Genomic DNA, 5516 nt, shown 5'->3' with positions numbered 1-5516 from the left:
AAAAAATAAATAAATAAATAAATAAATAAATAAAAGAAATATTCTCAACACAAAGAAATGATAAATGTTTGAGGTGATAAATATGCGAATTACCCTGATTTTATCATTACACACTGTAAAAATATAAAATATCACTGTAATCATAAATATGTATAATTATGTCAATTAAAAATAATAAAAGCAAAAGACTATGAAAATATGAAAAACAAACAAACAAAAAAAAGAAACAAGGGGAGTTATCTCATTATGAGCTCCATAAGACTAAGATCTGGCAAAACTGGATCTTGAAATATGAGATGAAACCTCAAATTGACACTTGCCAAAATTCTCCATTAAACAACCCATCACAGTAGGGATAAATTTGCCACAGTATTAAACACTGACCAGAAAACTTCTGTAGTATAGCAGAAGACATGTCCAGTTCATGCATTATGTATATTAAATTAAGCTCAGTATGGTTTCAGGATGATTCAAGCACATTACATTTATTGTGCACTTTATTTCTATTAGTATCACATTGTAATATATAATGAAATAATTATACAACTCACCATAATGTTGAATTAGTGGGAGCCCTGAGCTTGTTTTCCTGCAACTAGACGGTCCCATCTGGAGGTGATGGGAAACAGTGGCAGATAATCAGGTGTTCGACTCTCATAAGGAGTAAGCCACCTAGATTTCTTGCATGTGCAGTTCACAATAGTGTTCATACTTCTGTGAGAATCTAATGCCACCACTGATCTGACCAGGAGACAGAGCTCAGGTGGTAATGTGAGTGATGGAGGACAGCTGGAAACACAGATGAAGCTTCGCTTGCTTGCCCACCACTCACCTCTGTGCAGCCCAGTTCCTAATAGGCCATGAACCAGTGCCAGGTGTTGTGGACCCCTGCTCTAAGTAATAGTTTTAGCATCCCCAAATAGATTTATATCATTTATACAATTGTGTTTATTAATGTGTACTAATAGGTACAGTTATTTTCTGGGTAAGTTGAAGTATTTCCCTATCAAAAATCCCCAGCTCTTACTATGGCAGAAAACAAAATAAAAACAAAACAAAACAACAAAATAAAAGCACAATTAGATTTTGTGTTACTTACTTAGAATATTCCAATTGTCTAATACATAGACATATTTAATTAGAATGCTTATTTATAGAATGCTTACATAAAGCTATGTAAAGCTTTTTCCATTAGTTATAAACTTTATTGTCCTTATCACTCTTAATCCTCTGAAAAATGAAAAGATCCTTGACCCAACTGAAAAGTTACATCTGCTAGATATGTTAAATTGAGGTTCTCCAGAGAGCCTTCAGCAGATGGTTCACAGAAGTTGACTGCTAACCCAAGATCCTCAGAATAAGCTAATGATTACATGGAGTAGATAATTTTGGCTAAAGATCATTGGAAGAAGATTCTTCTATATATCACACTCTCTATTGCATATTCTTATATATTATATTTGTGGTAATACTATTCTCCTTTATTGCTTAAAGTATTCTACTTCTGACTTAGCCTGTCGTATCATATTTACTAGTGATAATGAGTTACCTATGTCTAGACCAGAGTTGGCAAACTATGGCTTACAGACCAAATCTGGCCTGCCACCTGATTTTGTAAATAAAATTTTTTTGGAACACAGCCACAGCCATTTTTTTTTTTTTAACATGTTGCCTATGACTGTTCTTCTGCTACAACAGCAGATCTGAGTTGTGACCAAAAAACAATGTGTGGCTCACAAAGCCAAAAATATTTCACATCTAGTTTTTTTACAGAGAAAGTTTGCTGATTCTTGATCTAGATAATTATCATTATAACTCTATAATTCAGTTCTTCCAAACTATTTTTAGCTCAGCCATTTAAATAAATGATGTTAAGGTATGTTACTCTGACTTTCCAATAACAATACTCTTTGTCCAAGAAGCCTAGTGAGAAGGAAAACAACAACAACAAAAATAACAACAAAAAAAGCCAAACAAACAATACTCTGAATGCAATATATAAATGAAATAAAATGTCCTTGCACCAGGGAAATTACAAAATACAAACAATAACTATTTGTCAACAGTACTCAGAAACAGTATATCTGGAGTTCCATTAATGTTGAATTATCTCTCGTATATCTTTTTGTTATTTTTTTCTCTATAAAACAATGAGACTCTTTAATGCCAATATAGGACCAAGATTCATTGTTCTGTTGAATTATTAGGCCATTTCAATAGTGTAATTTCTGTGGTAGTCAGTCTCCAAGATAGTACCTAATGATTTTTGCTTCTTGGTATTCATGCACTTGTACACTGTGCCTCTCCCACACTGTGCCAAGGTTGGTATATGTGACCTCTGTGGCAACAGTGATAGTATGTCACTTCCAATGTTAGGTAATAAAAGACAATGTATTTTCTGCCTTATTCTCTATCATACAATTCACTCTAGGGAACGTTAGCTGCCATGTTGTCAGCAGCTCTATGGAAAGCCCCATGCGACAAGGAATTGAGAAATCTTGCCAACAGCCCATGAGAAACTAAGGCCTCCAGTTCACAGCCAGGTGAGTGAGCCTTCTTGGAAGTAAGTGGACCCTATACTCTATTCCAACCTTCAGAGAACTGCAGCCTTAGCTGACATCCTGGCTGCACCTTCATAAGAGACACTATTCCAGAACCACTCAGATAAGATGCTCCAAAACTTATAACCCTCAGGAACTATATGACATAATTTTCTTGTTTTCAAGCTGCTAAATTTGGAATCATTTGTTATAGAGCAAAAGATAACTGATACAATTTAACTTCCCAACTAAATTCCCCAACATCCCAAATGAATTATATATCATTTCAAAGAGTACATGAAACCCTTTATGGAGTGAGAATTCTGAGAATAATGATCCTATCCACAGGAGTGAAACTACTAGAAGCTTTCATAAAAAAATTACTTTAGTTGATGTAGTAAATAATACATCCCAAACTGTGAGGCACAGCAAACACAACAAACCAGTTTAAATTCCTTAAACCAAGTCATTATAAATAATAGAATTGTCTTGGATTTTATTTTGGCCAACCAGGGAAGATTCTTTACCATTGCTAACATTGTGTATTATACCTAAACACTTCCGGTGAATTGGAATAATCTACCTCTAAGCTAAAAGAAAAGGCAACCTGGCTACCTAAAATAGACTTGGAAAATCTTTGAGACTTGTTTTCGTGATCAGGTCTGGGAAATCTGTGGTCATGGTTCCGAAATATCTGCCAGGCCTTTCCAGTTATACTCATCTCACTGGTGTTCAATGTCTATGTTCCAGAATCTTAAACGCTTGTGTGCAGCCACCATCCTGACAACTGATTCAACAAATGATTCAAAGACAAAAACCAGAATACAATTATTTTGATAGACACGTAAAACTGAAAATCAGATATCCACAGATGAAACTTCACCTTCGAGGAAAATCACCAACAGGGGTAAAGAGCTGCACAACACTTGAAGTTTTCTCCTGCAGCTTTGATTGAACAAGGACCAGTAGGAAGGACTGAAAATAAAGAGGTTCCTACAAACATAGAAAAGACTGTTTTGTTGTTGTTGTTGTTGTTGTTTTCTGTAGCAATGGAGACAAAATAGCCACAAGAACCAGTTTTAAACCCATTCAGTTGATCAAGAATAACCTGCATCAGTGAGCCCCTCTCGCATGAGTCAGCTCGCCGGGGAAAGACTCACTCCAGTAAACACACCTCTCAGTGCCAGCTAATCAGCAGCAGTCTCACCTGAGTAACTGAGCTTCCGCAGATGTTATCCAACCACTCACATCCCTGAAAGTCTGTCAATTCCTAGCACTTCACGCTTCCCCTAAAGAAAAATCCGATATAAGGCTAACAGTCTGCTGTGCCTGACTGGCATAGCCCTCCCTGATTATAGGAAGCAACACATTCAGCTTTGTTTTGTCAATATTTTTGATGTTTAGTGCTGGTCTCATGATTCTTTGACCAACTCCCCTGATTCTTTTATCATTTTTTTAACCTCTTCCTGTTTAATACTACTAAGAGTAATAGTAATGATGATGATGATTTTGTAACCGCTACTCACCATATGCCATGCACTGTGCCAAGGGCTTTCATTGTCTTAATATCTGGCTACCAGCACTTCTTAGATTTTCAGGTAGCACTCACACCTGAGGCTATTCCCGGCTTATTCCGTGTGCCAGTCGTTTGCTGGTTGCCTTCGATTCACTCCTTATCCTTTCTCTGCTCTGTCACGGAAGGCTGACTCCTGAAGACGGGGTTTGCCAGGCTCTTCTGTCAGCTGTCTTCCAGCTCATTTTTGCTAATGGGAATCTGTGGTGAAAGATGAAAGACCAGAAGGAAGAAAGAATATTTCTTCCCTCTCTGCTTCTGGAGGTGGCTTGGCCAATAGCTGTGTTTCTTCCCATTGCTCCAGCTCTTTGAAAATACCCAGTTTTTTTTGGTGATGAAGGCATGATGCTGTAGATATCTAGGTTGTTTGGCAATCCTGTTTGGATTCTCAGCTTTTACAACACCCAATAATAAATTCTTTTTTAAAAAGCTTCAGTCTTTCTAATTTCCTAGACCATTGATAGAATCAGCAAGAATAGGTGGTAGAATTCATGTCAGGTAAAACTGAGAGTCTTGAGATTTAGTCCCAAGTCTGTCTCTGAATCACTTGTGACCTTGAAACAATTACAGGTTGGTGCCTCAGTTTTGCTATCTGTGTAATGGAATTGTTGATCTTTAAAGGCCTCCCTCCTGGCCCTCCGCCACCACCCTGACCAATTAGAACCTTCTATAATGCTGGGCTTGCAAGAATTGGTTTAACTTTTATAAGAATTATAGTTGTTCTATTCTCTCATGTAAGAGTTCAAAAATTGCTTTATAATGAAAATGCAGAGCCCACGTTTAAAGAGCAGGAAAAAAGTGTCATTAAAAGTGTTATAAATAAAGTTTTCCTTTAAAATTTGTATTATTTATAAAATACTATAGAGGTAATAGTGATATATGAGCAACAATTAACTTAAAAGTACAAAATTGGCCGGGCGCGGTGGCTCAAGCCTGTAATCCCAGCACTTTGGGAGGCCGAGACGGGCGGATCACGAGGTCAGGAGATCGAGACCGTCTTGGCTAACAGGGTGAAACCCCGTCTCTACTAAAAAATACAAAAAACTAGCCGGGCGAGGTGGCGGGCGCCTGTAGTCCCAGCTACTCGGGAGCCTGAGGCAGGAGAATGGCTTAAACCTGGGAGGCGGAGCTTGCAGTGAGCTGAGATCCGGCCACTGCACTCCAGCCTGGGCGACAGAGCTGGGAGACCCCGTCTCAAAAAAAAAAAAAAGAAAAGTACAAAAATTTTCTGGTATTATAATATTTTCTGGCATTATAATATTATACAATACAATATATAATACCATTTTATTAATGTGATATCTTGATTACTGATAAGATTTTTCAGGCTTGTTTTTCCACAGACTCATTTAATGGCTCATCAAAATATAAACTTTCAGAAATTTTCTTTTTTTTTTTTTTTT

At 37.1% G+C, this 5516-nt stretch overlaps 1 long non-coding RNA gene across 1 annotated transcript in view; it reads left to right on the top strand.

The window, feature by feature from the left end:
* LOC108541160 (uncharacterized) overlaps positions 1 to 3520 on the top strand; it is a 19406-nt gene extending 15886 nt beyond the window's left edge. The window contains exons 2-3 of the long non-coding RNA XR_001888885.1: positions 2432 to 2543; positions 3291 to 3520. This is a non-coding gene — a long non-coding RNA (uncharacterized LOC108541160). The remainder of the gene's footprint in view (positions 1 to 2431; positions 2544 to 3290) is intronic.
* The last annotated feature ends 1996 nt before the right edge of the window (positions 3521 to 5516 follow it).

Source organism: Rhinopithecus bieti, unplaced genomic scaffold, assembly GCF_001698545.2.
Source record: "Rhinopithecus bieti isolate Rb0 unplaced genomic scaffold, ASM169854v2 scaffold_18354, whole genome shotgun sequence".
NCBI classification, from domain to species: Eukaryota; Metazoa; Chordata; class Mammalia; order Primates; family Cercopithecidae; genus Rhinopithecus; species Rhinopithecus bieti.
Note: the sequence above shows the minus strand (reverse complement) of the source record. Positions and strands in the feature narration are given on the sequence as shown.